Genomic DNA, 24,738 nt, shown 5'->3' on the forward strand with positions numbered 1-24,738 from the left:
GATAAAGAGAGAGAGAAAGGGAAGAGACTGATGGACAGATGAGGACGTGAGCAGGTGGTGCTACAGGTGGCATCTTGAGCCTCTTCAGGACTGTAACCTCCTCCAGCAGCACCTGGGATCTGGGATGCAGGGAGTCCGAAGGCTCCAGAGAAGAAGATGAGGTGCTGATTCTCATCCCTGCCGCTTAACATTCGGCTGCAAACTGCCCCAGCAAGAGCTGGAGGTTGTGGCCTAATGGAGCTAAGAGGATCACATCATCCACAAAAAGCAGAGACAACATCCTCCTGCCACCAAATTTGACCCCTCCACCAGCCGGCTGCACCTAGAAATTCTGTCCATTAAAGTTATGGACAGAACCGGTGACAAAGGGCAGCCTTGGCGGAGTCCAACCCTCACTCGGAACAAGTCTGATTTACTGACTCTCACTCCTGCGGTGGAGAGACTGAACAGCCCTTTGTAAGGGGCCATCCACCCCATACTCCCAGAGTACCCCCCACAGGGTGCTCCTAGGAACACAGTCATAAGCCTTCTCCAAATCCACAAAGCACATGTGGACTGGTTGGGTAAACACCCATGCCCCCTCCAGCACCCTAGTGAGGGCGAAGAGCTGATCCACGGTTCCACAGCCGGAATGAAAACCACATTGCTCCTCCTCGAGCTGAGGTTTGACGATCGCCCTGACCCTCCTCTCCGGTACCCTGGAATAGACCTTTCCAGGGTGGCTGAGGAGTGTGATCCCCCGATGATTGGAACACACCCTCTGGTCCCCTTTCTTAAAGATGGGGACCACCACCCCGGTCTGCCACTCCAAAGGCACCGCCCCCGATGTCCACGTTGTCCATGTTGCAGAGACATATCAACCAAGACAGCCCGACAACATCCAGAGCCTTGAGATACCCAGGGTGGATCTCATCCACCCCTCGAGCTCTATCACCTGGTGGCACCTGGAGGTGCCTCACTGCCTCAACTTCTGCCCTGGAGATTGGACAACACCCCCCCCCCCCCCCCGCACCAAGTACTTCCCCAACTCTGTTTCCTCCATTGAATACATGTTGGTGGAATTGAGGAGTTCCTCAAAGTATTCCTTCCACTGTCCAATTATCTCCCCAATTGACGCCTTCCCCCCCTAAAGCAATGGATAGCTTGCCAGAACCTTTTCAGAGCCAACATTCTCCATGGCTTCACCAAACTCTTCCCACGCCCGAGTTTTTTCCTTGTTGACGGCCATGGCTGCACACTTGGCCTGCCAGTACCGGTTGGCTGCCTCTGGAGACCCACAGACCAGCCATGTCCTGTAGGCCTCCTTCTTCAGCCTGATGGCATTACTGCCGCGACTGGCCCCAGCAGCCTTATGGCCACAGCTCACAACAGCTGCCTCACCAATGGCAGAGTGGAACATGGTCCATTTGGACTCAATGTCCCACACTGCCCCTAGGCAAAGCTCTGCTTGAGGTGGGAGTTGAAGATCATCCTGATAGGTTCTTCTGCCAGGCATTCCCAGCAAACCCTCACTCCTCGTTTGGGCCTACCAGGTTGGCGCAGCGTCTTCCCCTGCCACCTGATCCAACTCATCACTAGATGGTGATCAGTTGACAGCTCAGCTCCTCTCTTTACCCGAGTGTCCAGAACATACGGCCGCAGGTCAGATGATACAACTATAAAATCCATCATAGACCTCCGACCTAGGATGCCCTGGTGCCAGGTGCACCGATGGACATCCTTATATTCGAACATGGTATTAATTATGGACAAACTGCGACTCACACATAAGTCCAATAACTGCACACCACTCGGGCTCAGGTTTGGCCTGCATTCCTCCCAATCACGCCCCTCCAGGTCACGCTGTCATTGCCCACATGGTGCTGTTAAGTCCCCAGTAGGACAATGGAGTCCCTAGTTGGGGCGCCATCCAGCACCCTTCCCAAGGACTCCAAAAAATGTGGGTATTCTGAACTGCCGTTCAGCGCATAAGCGCAGACAACGTCAGAACGCGTTCCCTGACCCAAAGCAACCCTTTTGTCCACCGGGGTTAACAGCAACGTGAAGGCAGAGAGTCTGGGGGCTATCAAAAAGCCCACCCCGGCCGTTTGCCTCTCACCTGGAGCAACTCCAGCAAAGGAGAGAGTCTAACCCCTCTCAAGGACTAGGGTTCCAGTCCCGGAGCTGTGTGTCAAGGTGAGGCTGGCTATATCTAGCCGGTACCGCTGAACCTCTTCCACCAGCTCTGGCTCCTTGCCCAGCAGAGAGGTGACATCCCATGTCCCAAAAGCGAGCTTCCACATCTAGGGATCAGAAAGCCAAGGCCCCCACCTTGGTCTGCTGCCCAAACCACACTGCACCAGACCCTTCTGGTTCCTTCTGCAGGTGGTGGGTCCACGGGGGGACAAGTCCATGTAACCTTTTCGGGTTGGGCCCGGCCAGACCCCATGGGCTAAGGCCCCACCTCCAGGCACTTGCCTATGGGTCCCTACCCGGGGCCTGGCTCCCCGGCAGGGCCCCGGTAACCCTCTGGTCTGGTCTGGCCCTTCGCCGAGGACCAGTCTGCCTCAGGTGACCCCACCAGGGGAAAAATGCCCCCAACAGCATAGCTCCTAAGGTCATTAGGGCGCTCAAATTCCTCCACCACGATAAGGTGACGGTTTCAGGAGGAAGAATGGCAATACACTCAGAAGCATATGCTGATTCTCTGAGTTAACAATACTGATTCTCCAATAAGTCCAGCAATGGATTCATAACCATATTTTGAATGCAAACAGAAACTAGATTACTAAAACAAGAAGTATGTTTACCTTGAATTCGTCAAACCTCATTTCAAGTAGAAACTGAAGGTTAAAGCTCTCATCATTCTTATCTGAGTAAAGAAGGAAAAATGCAAACCCTCTGGTGATATTGATTGCTTTAATTTTATAAAAACCAATCCAGAGCTGCTTTCCAAATTGCTCAACCACAATGTTTAATTTTCTAAGCCAAAGATTACTGTTTTGCTCCCATCTCAACTCAGCTCTTGTCAAGAGAGATTTAAGTGTGTGATAAATAAACATGAGTCTGTTTTCAGACACTCTATGAAATCACCAAGGTAAAAATGGGCTTTTTCAAAGACTTCCAACGATTGGGAGGAGATTATTTTTCATCAGAGTACATCACTCTAAAAGAACATACTCTTTATATACACTCATGCAGCGTTAAAGGAAAAATACAGAGCTTTTATAGCCCATTGCAGGAGTTTGGCTGGATGGATTGTGCACCGTCACTGTGACATCTACTCAGGTTTACGATGAACTTGGTACTAAAATGAGCCTCATTTGTAATCCGAGCATGGATGTGAATATATAAAAGCCATTATGTAGAACAGGGACTAAGTAAGAGATTTAATTCACAAGATGGTGATTAATTGACTGATTAGCTGAATGCTGCGGATCATTAACAAACTATAAGGAAGACTGCTCGCACATATACACTACATCACATCATCATTTAAATGCCATTAATTAACAAAAAACACTTTGAGGCCCCCCCCCCCCCCCCACTAATGAACGGATTAAAACCGGCATGATAATATGCTAAATTGGATGGTTTGAAACTCCCTGAGTGAAAAAAGAAGAAAAAATCCAGACATGCCGTTGACATGACTCGGAGGATGTACGACGAAACAGGAAGCTGATCAACTTTGACAGTAATGGGGGATTATTAATCCTATCTGTCATAAACTGTAGAAAAGTGCCTTTGTCTGTGTGAAATGACATAAATGTACTGCTCTCTTTTGCATTTATGATGTATAACTGCAGGCGGAAGATTACCCCTCGGATGTCACTTCAGATTAAGGAAAAAATGATGTCTGTGATATGTGATTTGACAGCTGTAAGAATGAACATCTTTCCTTGACTTTTTTTTTCCTTTTCAGAGCACAGTGCCATATCCCCTGCTCGTGTGTCCTCATATGCTTCAATTACAGCGTATTAATTATGGTGCACTATAAATAGGCAACATGGAGGGCTGTGAACTAGTACAACATTTCTTCCCTTGTGTCTGCTTTATCTTTGAAAACAGCAGGAGCTTCCCTGTCAGGCTCTTTTATTAACGGTTATCCTGCCTGAGTGGTCGCAGGCCTCCACATGGATCACAATAAAGGCTGAGGTTAGGGCGGCTAGTGGCCTTGAAATGTGAAGACCTGTTTGGGTCAAAGAAGACATTCAGTACAAGAATAGTATTTTGGATGTTTCCTCTCTCTGCTATGTGAAAAAAAAAACTTAATCAAAGCTTTGGTTTCTGCAGCATTGCTCTTTTGGACGAAATCCCTTACGAACATAATTATATATGTTCTCAATAGATTGATGCTTGTCTTCTTTTTGACACCGGCTCTGAGCTTAATGATAGTAAAGTCTTTCAAGCTCAGTAAAACTGAGGCGTTCTGACACTTGTGAGGGTTGTGAGTGAGCACTTGTTTACAGCAAGAAACGCATTTCATCCTACAACCGCGGGACGCTTTGTTACCTGTTGGCTTCAAAGACGTCTAAGATGTTTACGCTTTTGGGAAGCTGTATTGTTATGCATTAAATGTATCCTATTACAACCCCCCCCCCCCCCCCAAACTCTGCTTTCTGTTCTCTTTTTTTCCTGCCTTAAATACCGCTGAGGATGATCAAATGTTTTTGTCAGTGTCGACAACGCAGCAGTAGGGCGGCTCAGGTCTCCAGAGCTGTCCGTTTTGTCCGATTTATGTCAGGTTGTCTTCATTAGGGCCAGAATGAGACCCATATGTGGTCTTGGCTGCCAGCCATCTCCATCATCTAAGCAGGTGTTCTCTGCCGTCCTTTGTGTTACTGTCGGCGCTTGGCTAGTTTTGAGAGAGGTGGCAGATTGCTTTGAATCCACCCGGTACACAGCTCAGCACAGCTTAGCTGAACAAACACAGATACTTCACACACACACACACACACACACACACTCACGCACACTCACATATATTGTGCACTGGTGGTGTTGTCCATGCACAAAAGCTGACTTCCTTCACTGAATGCTTGAAAGTTTGGGGTTTTGCCACATCTTTCACAGTCTGCTAACTGCACACTCTCTGCAGTGACCATGTACATCTTTGTGATGCTCTGATACTAACATCCCCAAATCCCTCAACGCATGTTTCTCACGTCTCCTTTTGATTATCCTAATAACTTCACCTGGATGTCTGCTTAATTCACAGAGGCACACTGGCTAATATCTGTGACATCTCTTCGGCACTCACTACATTTCCCAGATGTATGAAAGCCTCCGCACTAGTTTGGCCTCATGGGGGAATCCATTATTCTCTCTATTGTATCAGATTGATCAGTGTATGTGTTTGCGTGTGTTCTAAACACATTTATTTTTGGATTTGTCAAGTTCAGCCCTTCTTCGCCATCTTTTCAATTCAAAGGCACACACATAACCACCACAATTAGTGGAAACACAATACCCCGGGTGCCTAACTGCTCTTAGATCCCCATTCTCTTACGTTCTTGTTATCCTGTTATAGAACGCTTGTAATTGCTTGTGATGCTGCACTGGGTTAGAATACTGAATGTGAAACTAAGACGAGGGCCGTGTATTGTAGCAGCTAAGCTCATTTTATCTTCCATTACGGTTGATTAAGGCTGATCCTCGCTCTCTGCCATGTAACATTGTGCGCCTGATATGCACTGAGGGCTCATCTCAGCACACAACTGTAACTAACCCAATATGGGCTGTCTGTGCTTTTATAATAGCCATGGGTGTTGATCAAACGCTGCAAAAATCAAACATGCCACACACGACAGCTGTCCACGATGGTCTTCCATAATAGCCGTCATATAGGGTTAAATGTTGGAAGTGCCTCCCTCCAACTTGGCCCTCAGCAGCAGAGACAGAGGCCTTTTCAACATGACAGACGTGCCTTTTTCTTCGCTGCCAACTCTCGAACAGCCATAATGTGCGCAGCCTCAATCAGAGTGTATTCTTTATTCACAAAGCTGGGGAGAGGATCAAAGGCGTCGTGACACAGTGAGTCACCATCAAAGAGAGGAGCAGGCCTCTGACATCCCACCTGGCAGTTAGTCACCGACACAGGGGCGCAAAGATGATGAATTTGGCCCATGTAGACACACTAGATGAGACACTTCGGGAGTGCGGTCCAAAAGTGACACGGTAAAGCTGTGAAAACTTTAACCTTTTACTCAAGGAGCTTGTAATTTCTATTTCCTCGTAACGTTCCGTCTGGACAAGGCAATCAAGTCAATGCTTTGAGTTACAGCACTATAAAGGGAGACTGACTCCTATGAGATCGGCTCGTTTAGCGTCTGTGACTCAGCGCTGTCTCTCATTCATCAGCCTTCCAGAAGAAGTGAAACTTTTCAAAAGGGGCTTTTTCTGGAATTTACTCTCCACATCTGAGAAATGGACAATATACCGCAGCAGTTGTTCTTTGTCATTTTTTGCAAATTAACACTCAATCTTTAATTCCATGAGCACAATTGTGAATGTACATGTCAAGTTTTCCTTGCCTAGGAAGTCCCCTTGTAGCCTGTCAGGTCACTTTTTAAAGGAACAGGCCATACAGACCAGCTGAACTCTTAGCGCAGGTTACCAAACATCTGTCGAAAATTAGCGTTGTACCAAACATTCACTATGAAATAATCGAAAAGAATGAGAGATTTCAATTTTAGAACTGAACAAACATTTGTTGATGACTTAGAAGAGCGACTGCTACTTCTAATCAAGGTCGACTTTGTAAGAGAGGATAAGGAGGATGTGGGTAAATCAAGGTAATGAACCTTATTAAGCTAACTTCATCATCAAATTTCCTCCAAAATTGGCACATTCCTTTAAGCAGAGTCATGGGGTCTCCCAGGAACTGCTCAGGCTACGTAGTTCACCACTCTCTCCACGTGTTCCTCAAGTGTACAACAATCAAAAGTGAGATTATATCTGTTGAAACGGCTTTTCCGCGATAAAGGACCCAAAAACGTACCATTTTCAAATAGAAATCTAAAATAAATATAGTCTACCTGCAGGATGCTCTGAAGTGGGTTTCTCTCAGTTATTTCTCACTACCCTGGCACTGGCAGAAAGCTGCTCTCTTCACCTTCTAAAAGGAAAAACAAAATAAAAAAAGTCCTCAATATATTTTTCAGTGTAATAACACAGTAACCCTCTCTCTCTCTCTCGCTCGCTCTTCTCTCTCTCTACCTGTTAAGGAACAGAGCAAGAGCACAATGACCTATTCAGTTTGCTGACACACTACACAGCAAAGCCTTTGAAACAACACAAACATTAAATGATGTGATTATGACACACTTAAGCTATGTTAGTGTGTTTATTTTTGTGAGCTTGCATTTTCCCAATCTATTTGTGAGCGTGCTGATATAAAAGAGGCGGTGTTGGCACCAGGGGAACATGAAAGCCAGAGTTCCGTCCCTGACAGTGAATGCAATGTGGAGTGGATGTGAGCCAAAGAAACAGCAAAGATGTGGCCCATAGTTGAGAGTGATTGGAGTGGAGATTTTGAAGGTGTGACAAAAACACTTCTCTCAGCTCAGCCCTGTGTTGGCACCATGTCCTCATAACCCGACACACCACTGGCTTCAAGCCTGCAGTCTACCGCCGTGTCCTTGAGGAAAATTGTATTTGCTACGAGCTGAAAAAAACACAGCCTAGAGACCATGTTGGGCTCATGACAGCACCTGTCATCATGTTGACATCTGCCCCATGAAGTCTAGTTGTCACCGCATACTGTATTACGCTAGTACAACAACACACCTGTAAAGTTTTTTTGACTGCAGTGAAACTCGTGCAACGGCATGATCTGTCCTCTGACAAACAGACTTGCCACTTCAGTTCCTGTTACTGTAGGTGCCTTGAGGACCACCCTTTTTGCTGTGACTCCCCCTCAACACATACATACACACACACTCTTTCTCTCTTGGGAGTCAAAAATGGCAAATTGTAAAACATGCTTGAAGCATGATCACAGTCTGACAGATGAAAGTGTCTGCAGTGATTAACATTTAAACCACCATGAAACAAAGACATGAAAAGGGATAAAGATTCTGACATATAATATGACGCAGGAATCACCTAAAACCAGGATTTCCAAACTGAGGTACATGTAACCTCAGAGGTACGCAAAAAAAATCAGTTGTACCATCTTTCAGTTCTCGTTAAAAATAACCCAAAAATGTTTTTCCCATCCTACCTTTGACTCTTCCTCTGACGGTTCTGATGCTGATCCATCTCACGCCACACACCTAAAGGCACCAAGTACTAGAGGCAGAGTTGGGCCATGAGCCGGCCCTCTGGGGCTGCACACCCTGTAGGCCTGTTATCATTTCTTCCTGGATCCAACAAAATAATTCCCTTCAGCACTCAATATTTTGCCCAACTTGCACAAACATGGATAAACGTTTGAAGTGAACTCGCCCCGCACCCTTGGGATCGGCAGTGGACGCCGTGCAACAGCTGAGGAGAGAAACCATCTGCTCTGGGGCTTCCAGCACGGTGTCTGACAGAGCTAGCATTGACGTTAGCAGTGCTAGCCTAGCTACTTTTGGATGTAGATGGGTTACGCTGTAGGAGGTTGAATATTTCAGGGGACAGGACTTTGGGATTCTCGGAAATTAAACAACTCTGTATCATTTTTTTCCCCCCCATTTTCAAGTCTCTCCCTTTTTTTTTTTTTTAGATAAAAATATACAACACCCTTGCATGTGGAACTTCTTATCTTTTATTTTGTCAATAATGGAGTGTGTGCACTGTTGTTGCCTTTTCCTACAACCAGTGGAGACACATCAGCGTTAGCACTCATTTGAAGCAGCTCATTCATTAAATTTACATCAAGTATTGCTTTTTTTTAACCTCATTTTTCAAAGTTACAGCTGATGGGATTCCTAGTGTTGGGTGATTATTTGGATTACATACCGACCTTTTCGCACCACATCACATATAACTAGAAGGGCAACCTCGCTGTGAAAAATTTGTAAGCAAGTGTTTTTGTCAAATTTTTAATCAGAGTGTCTCATTACACTTAATAGAAGTCTCAATCACCCACAGTAACAGGTAGCATTTCAGCATAACCTAGAATTTGTTGTAATGCAAGAAATGAAGAAATCGAAGGTAATTTTCAGGTGTTTTACTCACAAAATGTTTCAGATTTCTTGAGATAAGTTCTATAAAAAAGTCCTTCGTGCTTGTTAGGTGAGACTAACTAAAAATAAGATAAACTTTTTGTGTTTCTGCAGGGGAAACCAGCAGATGGAGGATATATTGACTGATGCAGTTTCAAAGACTCAAAAACATGATTGAGGCTTTTGCTACTGTACAGACAACAAAGAGCCCTTTGGTGAATGTTGAAGACAAATTAATTAATCCAGTGAGAAATGCAGAAACACTCTCACCAGCACGTCTACCGCACTGTCTGTGAATTTTATCCAATAAAGTAAAAGCAGGCTCAATGTAATAATTATTTAATGAAGTTTAGGACATTTCATTTGCTGCTGTCAGTTCTGATCAAGGGAACATGACCCCCTCTTTGTCTCCAACGTTCCCACACTGCAGTCAGCCAGCTTTCCCTGCTTCTTGGTCTTTGCAATAATAAAATAAAAATGGAATCCCCAAATAATTAAGTTTTGCTTCTTTTTAATCCCTTTTTGTTGTAACACTCAAACGTACACTGTTAAATGATAATTGGATTGTCCCTCCGAGTCATTGCTGGACGCTCCTTTAATTTCTCAAACTGAAGGCCACAAAAGAGCAAAGTGCCGCAGTGATTAGCATTAGCTCTCGTCTTAATACACACATCTATTGAAGGCGTATCATGTTAACACGCTATCATACACCCCTCGAGCTTTATTCTCCTGATGCAAGAGTTTAACAAGCATATTGACTGAGATACCAGCTCCCATATTCATTCCTCTAATTATCATTCGGGTGATCAATTTAATCTTTGTGCCAATACCACCCCCCAACCCCCCATCACCCCTCCCCAGCTTGCTCTTCTTCCATGCTCTGCAGCTCCTCCTCCTGCGCTCACTGTGGCCATGTCTAATCTGACCACCCCGAGGGAGGTGGCATCCATTCCTCATTCTCGTCACGCTGCCTGTTTGCTTTCCATTCCACTTGAGGGTAAAATAACTTCCCAAAGACGCACAGGTCCTTTTCACTATTTATCATTTCTACAGCGAAAATGAAGGAAGAATCCTCCGTATCGTGATGTGTCAGGTAGAGTTTAACCACTTGTTTTCTTACTTACACACCCACGCCCTGCTGTTGTTTGCTTAAACAGATGTGAGCTGGCAGGGAAAAGGTCAGCGTCAGTCACCTTCATACACCGCCCTCAGATGGAACTGTAACAGGAGAGGAGGTGCGAAGAGATTAAATGGAGGGAGACAGAGGAAGAGAGGGAGCAAGAGGTTGCTGTTCCACGTGATTCATTAAACGGCTCAAGAGATGCGATGCTAATGAGCTGGGAGTTAAAACGGATGGTTTGCAGAGGAAAAAGATTTAAGTATTAGCAGCCGGGGAGATGATGGGTGTGAAAAGTAGGCAGAAAGAAACAGAAACATTTCCCTTTCAACAAGTCATTTCATCTTACATTCAGTCTCATCTGTGAGGCAAGTGAAGAAAACCTATTTACGGTGTGAAAAATGTTTCCCCATTTTAGGGATTAAAGGTTTTCAAAGTCAAATACAAGATCATTTGCCTTTAGTGGTAATGTTTGGCAATGAACGAGGACCTCTGTGAGATCTTTTTAACTCTCTCTCGCTCTCTCCCTCTCTCTTTCTCTCCCTCTCTCTTTCTCTCTCTCCATTATATCTGTGAAGTCAAGCAGGTATTTGACAAAACGTTGCAAAACTTTGAATGTGTCTCACAAGCAGGTTGTTCCCTGAAGGTGAAACATGCTTTGTATAATAATGAAACGCAAAACAATATTTCACTCAGGATTAGACAGTCGTTTGATGTGCAACTAACTGTCAAATGTCTTGGCAACTGTCTTCCGCTGCAGTGAAAGCTGTGTGACTAAAGTTTAGAAGTGCTTCTCTGCATTTATGCAAAAAAAAAAAAAGGCCTCATCCAATTTCTATTCACTCACTGGAACAGGAAGCAGACCAGTTAAGGTCTTTGCCAAAACCAGAATAATTAAACAATTGTAAACATTTTCACAAGTGGAGTCGGAATGGGCTCTGGATGAGACCATGTTCAGTCCAGCAAGGCTGAACGCTTGTGTTTCCTGGCAGGATTCTTCTGAGTTGTGTCATTGTGAAAGAGTTGTGTTGATGTACAATACATGAAGAGGAGTGGTGGACAAGTTTTTAGTTCAATGATAAACTAATTACTTCCTTTGAGTACATGTAGCATAATGCACTAACATCCTCACAGTCACCAAATGAGCACAAAGTATACTTTTTTTTTTTAAATGTAAGACCGTATAACATTAGAGAAACAAACAAGGGTCCTGTCTTGTTCTGTTAACACTTCCCTCTTGTGACTTTGTCTGTGTCACACTTCCTGTCTTTGGATGTTTCTCACCTTTTATCAGTCCTGGTCAGTCACAGCCCTGATTCCAGTCTTTCTTATCCAATCAGCTCCTTCCCTGCCTCTCATTTTCTCCCACCTGTTTCTTGTCGTGTCATTCTCGTAGTTTGCATTTGCCAGGCCTTGTTCTGTTACGGGTCATCATTACTCTCTGTCCCTGTTTCCTCAGCATCTCAAAAACGTGAAGGTAGTCTGCCTCGTTTTCAGTTTCCTTCCAGTTCTTTAATTTAATTCACCTTCTTTACCTCGTCTCATCCTGCCTCCTTACTTCTGCATTTGTCTCCGCACCTCTCAAATATCTGTGAAGTCACAAATCGGCTTGTAAGACCACTTCTGATTTTCCTTGAGCGCGGATGAAACGCATCGATGAATGTGAAAACAGCTGTCCGCTGTCAAACGCCGCACTGACATCTTTCCAAGCTTTGCAGACAATGTCAAACATTCAAGAAGAAAAACGTGGTTTTGCCTGGAGGGGAGGCTTTAAATGTGTGTGAACAGGTCACCTGATGGCTTGATTGGCACCGATCAGGTTACATTTAGGGGTTTTAAACCATTCAATCATCTGAAAACTGAGTCATGTTCTCTTTTCATGTTCTGGGTTGATTGAAATATACATAAAATTGTCTTTTATTGGGACTTTTATTCGCTGCTTGCTTTGACCCTGCAGTGATAAAGTACCTGTAGATATTGGGACAAGCTTGATAGAGTCCAAAATATAAAATAATACTTATTAATAATATAAAATAATACTTCAAATAAATATAAATTGGGATACATCTTGGATTCAGTGAAATAGCTATTTAAAAACACACACACACACACACACGTGTAAGAGATGCCTTGAGCTCACAGAATTTATTTGGTGCAAGAATTCACTAACATTTCAACACAGCGTTGTCTTTTATTCTCCTCCTAAGACTGCGAGTCGATCCACGAGCGCTTCTACTTTGATGCTGCTGTGGCCCTGGTCTCTGAGCACCAGGACTCATCTCCAGAAACTGGTTTAGTGCATGACCTCTCAAGTTCATATCCCAAATGTAATTATAAACCCAGCCCTATTACTAAGTCTCAACCTCCATACTGCAATTAAGCTGGTGTGGTCCAGGATTGTAGTCCTCAAAAAACATGTTGAACCCTTTAGGTACAGTCATCCTTTCTCTAGCTCTCTGACACACTGTCTCACGCACACATTGATAAAATGTTCCATGGAATACAGAAATTATGACACATGATGGTAAGACCCAGCAGTTTTATACCACACCATGCTTTAGAAGTGTGGGAATTTTTTGAAATTCCAAATTCAACCAAATTCAACCTTTTATTTATGATTTATGTATGACGGCTTGTGTACGTAAAGATTTAACACCTTTTCTACACCCACAAGTCATTTTGGTTGCCTAATTCCTCATAAGACTGTGTAAACTGTGCTTGATTAACATCATTTGCATCTTATTCAAACAGAAAGCGGGTAAGAACTACTAAAAGCAACATTTAATGAAATACAGCTCATATACTGACTATGTGAACAAACACTGCATTCCTCTATCGGAAAGCTAATGACATCTAAAGTAGTTTTCTCCGAACACCATCAGAACTTTGTTCATCATATTGATCCTCAGCTGAGGCCAAATAGTGAAATCACCCACTATCCTGGCGCCACTGCAGCCAGATAGTGGTCCAGGATGGTAAACATAGGGCCATTTTCACAAGACAACCATCTGTTACTGGAGACCTTAATGACAGAGTCATGTCCTTAAATATCAAGCCATTTAGCAACCGAAATGCCTCGGGTAGTTCATTCTGTGCAGTAACAGTTCTGAGTGATAATTATGTCATAAGTGCCTGGAATCTGCTCAGCTGCTACTTGCATCATTACTTTACATGAATGGTGCCAGTAATTAACCTAGTTATGAGCAACACAACAAGGCTAATTCATGTACATCAAGCACCAGTGTCTTCCTCTTCAAGATGATAGCAGTTGCACTTCGTGTTCGTATCATTTAGGTAGATCTGAAGTCTGGTATCAAAGACTGACAGTAACATCCGCTCGTCTGTGGTAAACTGCCCAACAGAGGCCCTCCGGCAGATGGGCCACACTAATAATCCTCTGGTGTGGCAGGCGTTTTAAACAGGCAACACAACATCAAATACAATCAACAATGCAGAAGAGCCATTAAGATGTCATTAAAATCGGAGGTATTCATTTTGCACCTGCAGAAAAGAGAAAAACAAAGAAATCTATTCATCTCTGGATACACTCGTCTACTTTCAGGCCAACGTGAGGTGGAACAGAATCTTCCGCCTCCTCTATTTTCATGTGCTATTAGTGGGATACGTTCCCTGAAGGGTTGGACATGAGTTTACTAAACTCCACTCATCAAATCAAACATTTCTGATGCGCTCCCACTCACATTGGATGGAGTCTTTTGTCCTCAAACACTTGATTCATGTCTGCACCCCTATACACAAATTTCAGTGCCAACTTGCACATCAACTGGACCGAACTGTTGCAGACTGGGACACACTAGTGGCAATCCTGTATGGAAATCATCTAGGGCAGGGGTTTTCAAAGAGATACTTTGACATGGTCACTGGGGGAAGTGAGGATCGAACCAGCGATCCTTTGGTTGCTAGACAGCCACTCTACCTCTGTGCCATGCTGGGTTTGTATAGTTTCTGGCTAAAGATCTGACAGTAATTCAAAACACTGTGAGTACAAACACCAATGACAGTTAATCCATCCATCACAAGTCCACGTCATTTTCCATCACTGTCTTTAAAAACAGAGGTTGGGACGGGAACTGGTTTGAAATTGTGTGATCCGTCGACAAAATGAGTTGGCACAGCAGACGTGATGTTGCTAATTGGAGTGGAATGTTGTTTTGAGGCTTTGAGCGTTGCATTTTGGCCGTCGTCATTTTTATTTCAGCATGAAATCTGGGCTGTGATGAAGAGAGCATCAAAATGAGCGCCATGCTGTTTTGAAGAAGACTTGAAACTTGTGATACAGACAATGAATGCATTAAAATATTTACTGGAGTATTTATTAAGTGCATGCTTCCAAGCGTAGCGATCCCTATTATTGTGTAATTTATGCTTAAACGTCAAAATCTTGGGTTTGTACTGCTTAGAGAAGAAGGAGTCATGGCAGAGAGGAAGAAATGGTCCAAAGCCTGGTTTCATTTCACAGAGAATGTTGACAACAGAGCCAGCTGTAATACTTGTGAAATGATCATTTCAAGGGTGGAAACACCAGAAATATGATGAAACTTTTTTTTTTTCCTTATCTAACATAGTCTTCAATTCCAGTATGACACATATGACAGATTGTTGCTACAGTTAGCTCTCGGGCTACAGCAACCTCACCCATCAGCTCCAAGAAAACGGATCAGGAATCAATAATGGAATCAATAAAAGAATCAGACCGATAAGCTTATCAGTTCCCCTCCCAACAGACAACATTATTGAGGCTGTGAGGCTTGCCTCCATTTTTATGCCAGACCAGACTTCGAAAACCAAACACTGGCCTGCCTCTGTAGTCTGGTGCTGTGCAGACTTCTGTCAGCATTTCTGTAAAACTCAAAATTGAGCACAGACGGTTGGACTTCTGAGCATTTGTAGAGGTCGACACGGAGGTGGCTTTTTATTTACAAAGTCTTCCACAATGAAAAGAATCATTCTTGCATGCTTGGATCCTGTATTCCGTCCTTGGAAAAAAAAAAGAAACATCTGTGACATTCACAAGAGGATTAGTCTGAATTAAGAGGTCAAACGCTGGATGCAACAAATATTTCAGGTATCGCAGTGATGTTTTAAAGTGGATCATGACAAGGTTGGCACCTTAGAATTAAACTGCAATTCCAAAATGTCTGACACGAAGAGAGTGATGGATGTGTGAAGTTCTAATAGACAATCGTCTGGGTTCACTGTTTGATAGAGACCAAAACAAAATCTGTTAGTGGATATACTGCTTTTGGCTGATTGGTGCTATGAGTTCATGTGTTTCAAATTTTACAGCAGCAATCATAAATATTTTTTAACAATTAAGTACGAACTTATTGGACAGATTTCTCGAATGATCAATCAATAACAAATTTCATGGTTTTGACTGTATCCCCATCCTGCTTGCTCATTCTCTTTCATCCTCCCACATACTGCATGTTTCATGAGCTTGTACTATATACAGTGAAGTGCTATACAGGCCCTCTTGACTGACAAGAAGGTTAGAGTAAAAATAATTTTGCACAATTTGTTCTCGTCAAATTTTTGTACACCGAGTGAACCATCGCCGCAGTCTGAGGCAACCCTCTTATGCGGGTTTTAGCTGAAGCTGGGGGTTGGTTGGGTTGTTTGTAGCTGAAAAGTCAATCTGATCAATCAGCAAACCGCTGTCAGTCTCTTAAAATGAGCACCCCCCACCCCCCCATCTGTGAGAGTGCTGTGCTGATGTAAACCACACACGCACACTTTGTCTGCAGTCAGTGGAAGCATTTAAAATAAATGAAATTTTGTGTCATCTTCGTAGTGTGTTCCGCCTCAACAAATGTGATTCTGCCTCTGGGCTCTGCCGTCACCTTTATTAAGAGATTAAAAGGAAAAATATAATTGAGAATTTTACATTTCATCAGAAAGTTAGTTTGGTCTTGTTTTGTCAAATTGAGTCTATGAGGTCATTTTGTTCATGCAGCTCCTAAGATCCTTTTTTTTTTTTTTTTTAGCTCATGCAGTTCCTCTCAAGGTTGTAATGTCTCTGAGAGAAGTGCAGTCCTGTTCAACTGCTTCCTATATTGACATGCAATTTAGTTTTGCCTAATTGTAGAGTACAGCGGTCATAAATTATTCCATGGTCCTTAGTTCTCCCTCACCCTCTTCCTTTCTGTACGCACACTCACACACACACACACACACACACACACACACACACACACACACACACACACACACACACACACACACACACACACACACACACACCAAAAGTACCCATCTACTGATCTTCACTCGGAGGCTGAATGGCACAACAATGGAGGTACTGCACGCTGAGTGGGGAAAAGCCAGGAGCAGAGCAGGGACAGACACGAGAGGAGGGAAAATCCAGCAGTTCATCTCTCCCCTGGTGTTAAAGGCCATTCATAAATACTCAGGCTTCAGACTGTCTCACTGTAACTGATTCTATAGGGCTCCAGTGACTGCGTGTCACCAGCAATGCCTTAAATTATCACAACACAGGAAGATAGAAACGTTAAATGCGTGCTGACAAGAGTAGCGAAGTTAGAGCCAGGAAAAAGGCAGTAGAACATACAGCATCATCCTAATTATAACAAAGAGGCATTCAGCCTTCGGCTTGATCCAGTTTGCATGCAGGAAGATGCTGTCAGACCCTGGTTTTGTATGTGCTGAAGGCTGCATTAAAATGGCTTTTTGCTGTGCGTAATATATGTGTCACTATGTCACACAGTTAATTAGGCCAGCACAGTCTGGGCAAACAAGCTGAATAAATGTCAGAAATAATGGGGTGGACCATGGAGTAGAGTCTCAACATAAATATTGTTGATTAATGTTCGTATTTTGTTGGCTAGAATCTAAAATATTTAATATTCTACATCTCGAATCCGAGGATAAAACTAACAGATCTTGGTGACTTAAACTCGTGAACAGCCACATCGATAAAAACCTTCAAAATCCTGAAGAAGTTCATAAGGCTTGGACAAAGGCTATGTCAACAATATAAATGTTTATGTTCTCAGTAATCCTTTATCTACTGCTTTATTCTACATCTTCTAAGTTGAGTTCTACATCTAAAACTGAGTTAAGTCACGGTGCCATCACAGGACGTAAGACTGATTAAATCAGTATAAGTTGATTTGCATCAAAATGGCACTGTGTTGTTTTAGTGATGTACAGTACCTTAATATGCAGTTGGTGTGTTCTCTAGCACCACCTAGTGGATACAGGAAGTGATATTTGAACCCCACTGCATGAAACAGTCCGGTCTTTCATCCAAATTCTAAATATTATCAGGTTTCACCACCTTCTCCCTCTTCAGAACAGTCCGACATGCAGGGTACCAAGGGCCTGCTCACCACTGCTAGCAGCTTTAATTGGGCCCCGAGTGCGGAGGTGCTAGCACAGGGGAAGGGAACCATGTGCCATGGAGGGCCGTGTGTATGCAGGTTTTCCTTCCAACCAAAGACTTTCACAGGTGATTCCACTGATTAACACACCTTCAGCCACAGAAGAGTGTTAACCAGTGGAATCCATCCGTCCATCCATCGTCATCTTCCGCTTATTCCTACACATTAAGGGTCGCGGGGGGGCTGGAGCCTATCCCAGCGTCAACGGGTGAGAGGCGGGGTACACCCTGGACAGGTCGCCAGTCCATCGCAGGGCCAACATAGAGAGACGAACAACCATTCACACTCACATTCATACCTACGGTCAATTTAGAGAATCCAATCAGCCTCGTCCCCAATTACATGTTTTTGGACTGTGGGAGGAAGCCGGAGTACCAGAGAGAACCCACGCAGACACGGGGAGAACATGGAGACTCCACACAGAAAGATCCCGTGCCTGAGCCGGGACTCGAACCCGGAACCTTCTTGCTGTGAGGCCACAGTGCTAACCACTGCACCACCGTGCAGCCCACCAGTGGAATCACCTGTTAAAATCTTTGGTTGGAAGGAAAACCTGCATACACACGGCCCTCCATGGCACATGGTTCCCTACCCCTGTGCTAGGAGCTGAAACTTAACCTTGGTAGAGGTTTGTACTCCTTCACTACTTTCTAGTTCTGCATTTAAAGTGGGTGACATTTATAAGCGCTCACAGTGCAGGATAATTATGACCTAAATTTCTTCTATTTAATGCTATTTTTTTTCTCAAACAACTGAGCAACAAGCTTTTCCTTGTTGTCTGTGAGAGGCCCAACTTTATGACTTTCTACTAAATTCTGACCCTATTTGGACTTTTGGTATTCAGGTGTATCCCAATCAGATGGACAGTAAAGGTGTAAATGTGCTCTGGATGCATTGAGATCTGATGACTCATCTCTCAGTCTGATAGTGTTGTAAACATATGTCCAAAAACAGCACATTTGGCCTTTGGAAATGTTTATTTGACTATAGAGTGAATAAGTGAGATCCAATCACAAGAAATAGTCCCACAGCCACCAATGTCATTTACATAGGGGGGGACTCAATGTGCACCAATAAATCTACATTACTGGACTTACCTAAAGTTACCGAGTCAAGCCGGATCACACACTGCACAAAAATGGAAATGTGAGGAGGAAACAAAGAGTTCAGTGGTATTTATTATGAGGTTTGGCTGTGTGCTCCCAGACGGCCTGTGAGGATCGGTTGGTGTTATTGTGTGCTGCACCTCAGTTCTCCCCTGGCTGGATTAATCTGAGAAGGCCTAACAATGCCAAAGAGATGGTGTCTAACACTACAGCTACACCAGGTAACAGAAATCAATGAAAGTGACAAACACAATAAAAAATGCACGGAGTGTCTTTTTTCCTTCCTCTGGTTTCAAACTAGTCATAAATGTTGAGTATCCACGAGGGGGAAATGCTCCAATTCTCCAATTTCTCTCCTTGAGCGAGCTCACACATTCCTCCCTTCCCCTCTCACTCTTCTCCCTCTCTGCGTCTTTGCTGTCCTGATTTATTCCTTATTTCACCAAGCCTGTTTGACTTGTGCTAAGGGGATATGTCACATGTGCGTGTGCGTGCGCACGCACACGCATGCGTGCGCACACACACACGCACACACACACACACACACACACACACACACACACACACACACGAAGAGAGCAAACAATCTTTTCCCTGCTCCTTATTTTAGTGCACACCTCACTCAAGGTCACTTATTCAAGGCTAAGCTCACACTCTTCATGTTTACACTGTAAGAGGGGAGGAACGAGAGCTTTGAATTGAACCTACAAAGCATGCCTATTTTTATGACTTAAAAGAGCGCTGCGCATAGGATGCTGAGGAGAGCCACATTTTCTTTGTTGCTGAGGCAACTGGTCTCCTTGCAGAGATGACGGTGTGATATTAAAGAGCAGCGTTATAATGAAGACCCTGACTCCCTGGAGAGAAAACACTCGTGGCCAGTCTCACAGACACGGATTATGTCAGGTTGTAGACTAATTTGCCTTTCAGTGGACGTCTCTGTTGAGAAATCTCTTTAGCTGGAGGCTAACCGCCCTCCTGTGTCTCGGTCCTCAAGTTACTTGAGTTCAGCTGACTCGCCTTTTCTCCCTCCTCTCTTTTGAAAAGCCTCAGACTGACATGCACTTTCCCCTCCTCCCCTAGCTAGAACTTCTGAAGATAGCACAAGTTATTCGGCTGTGGTTTATTCATCATGTTAAATATCCCTTAGCCTTTCGCTCCCTGTGAGTAGATTATTCAAATGACGACTCCCTCATATTTGGAATTAGGCTGTAGACATATCAGCTCATAAATTGTCTAGATCTGACAACACACTCCAGCAGCAAAAAGACTCCACTGATGTATGATCCTGTGTGTCATCATGTGCTATTATTCCATTCTGAACATGCTAGCGGGTGCTGTGTCTGTGTCAGCCACCCAGATTAGAGACATAAAACTTGGCGCTCAGATGGATGTGACATTTCGCCCGGGCTGTAAAAGCTCTGCAGGCCTGTCGTATGTTCCCACTGTAAAATGAAAGCCTGCAGTAAGAGTCACGCGTGCGCATGCTGGTGATATGTTAAGTGCATGTACGGCAGGAGTGTGTGTGAATGAATTTATGACGAGTTCTGCATGTCTATCGGCGTGTGTGTACACCATTTAAAAGAGCTGACACAAGAAGCATTTGGCGTCTTGGTGTAATTTCTCACGTGTCAGCCTTAACTGAACATCTGTGTGCTTGCATACAGTGTGTATACACCTCTCTCTGTCTGTCATGCTGTATTCATGGATGAATATTCATTCTGAACTTGCTCTCTGTATGTCTGCGTGTCACTACCAGCATCTCCTGAATACACTGGTGGCAGAGTCTTGTAAAACGGAAAGAAAAGGGACAATGAATGACATTGACATGCGTGCGGCACGACGTCTCCCTGTTCCACAGAGTTGATCACTGATAGCAGATGTGTGTCTAATTGCAGAGGGGTTGGGCGGCACCCTGGATGTCTCTGTCTCTGCCTGCCAGCTAAGCCCCCTCCAGAGCTCCCAATCACTGCTTCTAATTAGAGGCCTTATCGCTGTCAATCAAAGAGCCTTTCACTCTCCTCTGCGGCCTGCTGCTCAGATAACAGGGTAACAGACCTGGACGGGATGGCGAAGTGGTCACAGAGGATGTGGAGGAAGATAGACAAAGACCGGAGAGAGATGTACTGTAGGAGTTGCGTTGGGATGCTACTGGGAGCTGACAGACGGGAAGGGACACTGGGAGGGTGGATCAAAGAGGGGTGTGTGTGTTTCAGAAACTTTGCTTGTTTACTGAAGTGTGAATCAGCTGTCCAGGTGGTGCAAAAATGATTTAAGTGTTGAGTAAAATTCAAACTGTAGACTCATACTCTCGCATCTCTCAGAACCATCCATACAGGCGATGCCACTCCACTGGAGCGGGTGGAGGTTAAGTGCTTTGCTCGATGGCAACTCAATGGTAGCTTTTGAGTTAAAGGAGAATAGTATGCATTTGCAGTGGATGGCTGAGCCAGGTGTGCTTTTCATCAGGCCAGCAACTATCACAGAAGCAGAATAAAACTGCTGGTTGGCTGCCTGCATGTCTCATTGTGATGCTGATTCAATTGTTCCACTCAAAGAGGAAAATGCCTACAGCTGACGAGTTGGAATAATTATTGCACAGAAAAGTTTCTTACACATTGTGTGAATGGTTAAAAGAGTTTCAAAGAGCCCTGTAATAGCTGGCGTACTGCCCTTATTTTATCCTACTAGGTGTCTAGGCGGTGGCGCATTTTATAGTAAAGTGAATGTAACTCCACTCCAGTAAAATTACAGCGTTCTTTATGGTTACAGACATTTATTTGACCATCCATGTCCTCCATGTGCTATCAATGCCACAAAATCATAGTAAATTGCAAAATATTCTTTTAGAGAATCAATATTGAACATGTAATACATTACTGGAAGACTATGTCATTAAACTGACAAAATAGATGGTAATCAGAGAGACGCCATCTTCGGACCTGCAAGAATTCCAAAATCTATGTGTATCATCCTTTTCAAATTTCATCCAAATCCATCCACCTCTTTATGAGTTATTCTGCAAACAGAAAAACCGACGCCAGTGATCACATTACCTCTTTGGCAGCATAGATCTGCTTTTTTGTTGCCAGGATCTTAGCATTAGCTTAAGCATTAGCATATGCAATGTAGTTTAAGCGTGATGAAGAATATCACATAGCTTTGTGAACCTCGCAGGCTGCGTTAAATTAGGGGAGCTGAAGAAGAAAATTTATAGCTCTTCGGTCAACTGTAACGGTATTACTTCAGTGTTACTTCAAACGGATGATCTTATATTCTACTGTACCTCCTGCAAGAGTGAAAACTTTATACTAACCCACGGTGACACAAAAAATAATGCAACGGAAATATTAGGTGCTTTATGATTCATACTGACTGGCAATATATATCTTAAAATTAAAAATGTAATTTGACTGTGTAATTGACTGATGGTAGTTGTAGTGAGGTACTTCAATCATGAATAGTAATGTTATTGCTCATGCTGTAGCACTCCGGATGAGCTGTGCACAGGCCAGAGCACCCATGGATTCTTTTATGAGCTCATTTACATACTCATTTCTTGTGTGTATTTATTTTGTACTGGGGTAAATTTGCTCACTGTATGTTTGTGGAGTCGGTTCTTCTCAAGGTGCTGCAGGTTGGCGACAACTGAATTATCTGAATAATGGAATAACTAAGAAAAGAGCACGTCGTATGGGCTGAAAAACAGAGGCAGCTTGAAGAGCCGGATTTGAATAACATTTGAAATCGAATTTATTGAATTTATTTTTTGGATCTACATTACAATAAACTTGAAACTTGAAACATTCAGGTACTGTATCTGCATATGGTACTTATACATTTTGTTCTCAAAATTCAGGTTTGGTTTACTGAGACAGACTTCTGGTCCATAATGAGTGATTCAGCACAGATTCATAGAACTCTCATTCACGTCTGCTGCTATTCCTTTACAGTCTGTAGAGTGGATGTCTCAGGACCAGGGGCTCGACTCCTGAACCTTTTTCTTCAGCCTTAACTTCGTTTTTCATTTGCTCTCTACTGCACGTTTGTTTTCCAGTACTCTTTAATTTGACCTATTTTACTCCCTATTGTGTTCTTACTGTAATTCTTTTTAATTTTCCACGTTATGATAGGCATTTTTAATTTTCTTTTCTCGAAATTGTAAATTAGCTGCAAACTTTTTAAAGTTGCTATACAAATAAAGTTTAAATGAATAATAAAATAAATAAATAAAATATAAAATAAAAAAATGAATAAAGTTTTTATAATTATCAACAACCACTATTTTGTTGCACATCACAATGATGGTGTGCATCATGAGATGTAGCTCCTCTGTCTCTGCCGCTCTGCGTAGCTACAAGCTCGGGTAGCTGATATGCAGTATTGTTAGCTTATGGAGCAATGAGATTTCTTTATTCTGACAGCAGGAATAGATTTTCTGCAGGCGTCCATATTGCCCGTTTGATGTGGCTATGTGAATGTTCTTGACTGGGAAGTGGAACTTCTCCAAAAGGGAACTTTCCTACTTCCCAGCTGCGTGAATGCCCTATAGTGCCTGCAGCTATTTCAGCTAGGGCAACCTTTAAAATAGTGGCACATAACTAAACTAAATAACATTCAAACAAGTGTGCAGTTGAATTTATTCACAGCTGGTGCAACCCTGTACTGACATTTTTGGTCTTGCATATCTTGGGGCTTCTACTGAGGAGAAAAAATGTACAACTGTTAATAAGATTATGACTTTGAGGAGATATATGAAAATGGGAGGTGGGTAGAAGAAGGTGAGAGTTAAGGATAAGCAGAGGACAGTGAAACAAAAGGACAGACATGTGTCAATGAAGCTTTAGAGCGGGATAAAAATGAAGCTTAGGCCAGAGGTGAAGAGGCCTGGAACATGTCCAGGGAGAGAGTGAAAGAGAGAGGGGAGACATCCTCTCCCTCTTCCCTTCTCAGTGTCTCTCCATGCTTCTGTCTGGGCACCTCTTCAAAATCAATTTAAGAAATTACCATTCAGCCAGAGTTCCGTCATTAGGATTTTATAATTTCATCTTCCTCCTCCAGTGCCTTTATCCCAGAGCCCCTCAGTTCATCTCTGCAGCACAACCCCGGTGAATAATTAACCGCGACCGTGAGCAGAAAGACGATGAGCGACACAAGCGTTCTATCATTCACACACAGCCGCACACCTGCAGCGGCGGCGTGCTTTTAAGCCTCTTCCTCTGCCTTTATCTCTCCATAGTTTTAGTTAAATCTGACATACCATGTCTCGCTTGCACGCTAACATGCCAGCACTCTCAGACGCAAACACACACACACACACACACACACACACACACACACACACACACACACACACACACACACACACACACATTCACCTTATCATTTGCACACACACTTTCTCCCTGCCTGTCTTCTCTGCCCTCCCTATATTCCCTCAAGGCGTTTGCAAGAAGCAGAGGAAGGGGGGTAGCAGGGGCTTCAGTAGTGTTGGTGGGTAAGGTAGGTCAACCTCCCAATGTGACACAGCAAGATGGTGAGTCTGTCTGACCATATAAGCAGGGGGAGACGTCCTGTGATTTGATCTGCACTCTCTTGCCTGCAGTTTTGAGCTCAATAAGACGAGGTGGAGTAGGAGAGGAAGTGGTGGGGGACCAACTGGAGGTAGTGAGTGGTACACAAAGTGTGTCTTAGTTGGGGCTTAGCCTTAAGACCAGATGTGGGCGAACATATTCCTCAATGATCAGTTGGAAGGCTCATCCTGCTCCTCTGCATCCAAACCTCTTTCCGACTGTGAAGCCAACAAAATGTTCCTGGAACAAAGGCATTTATTCTCCTGCCATTCGGCTAATGAGCCTGTGGTGCGTATCTGCAGCAAACAGTGGTGCCTTATACTCTGCACACAAGCACACACACGCACACGCGCACACACACACACACACACACACACACACACACAC

General features: G+C 43.8%; 1 protein-coding gene across 4 annotated transcripts in view; it reads right to left on the minus strand.

The window, feature by feature from the left end:
* Positions 1–24,738, minus strand: part of tmem121ab (transmembrane protein 121Ab) — a 47,325-nt gene that overhangs the window by 5,945 nt on the left and 16,642 nt on the right. The window contains exon 1 of one of the 4 annotated variants that reach the window (XM_086190267.1): positions 10,256–10,295. The exons of 2 other annotated variants lie outside the window; for them this stretch is intronic. The gene's annotated coding sequence lies outside the window, so the exon portion shown is untranslated. Of the gene's footprint in view, positions 1–7,016; positions 7,265–10,255; positions 10,296–24,738 lie in introns of those variants that run through there. One more of the 4 variants, XM_086190266.1, reaches the window with a different exon arrangement.

The sequence above is a fragment of the Aulostomus chinensis genome, chromosome 20, assembly GCF_037954235.1.
Source record: "Aulostomus chinensis isolate RoL2024-O1b breed Wild chromosome 20, RoL_Achi_v1.0, whole genome shotgun sequence".
Classification (NCBI taxonomy): domain Eukaryota; kingdom Metazoa; phylum Chordata; class Actinopteri; order Syngnathiformes; family Aulostomidae; genus Aulostomus; species Aulostomus chinensis.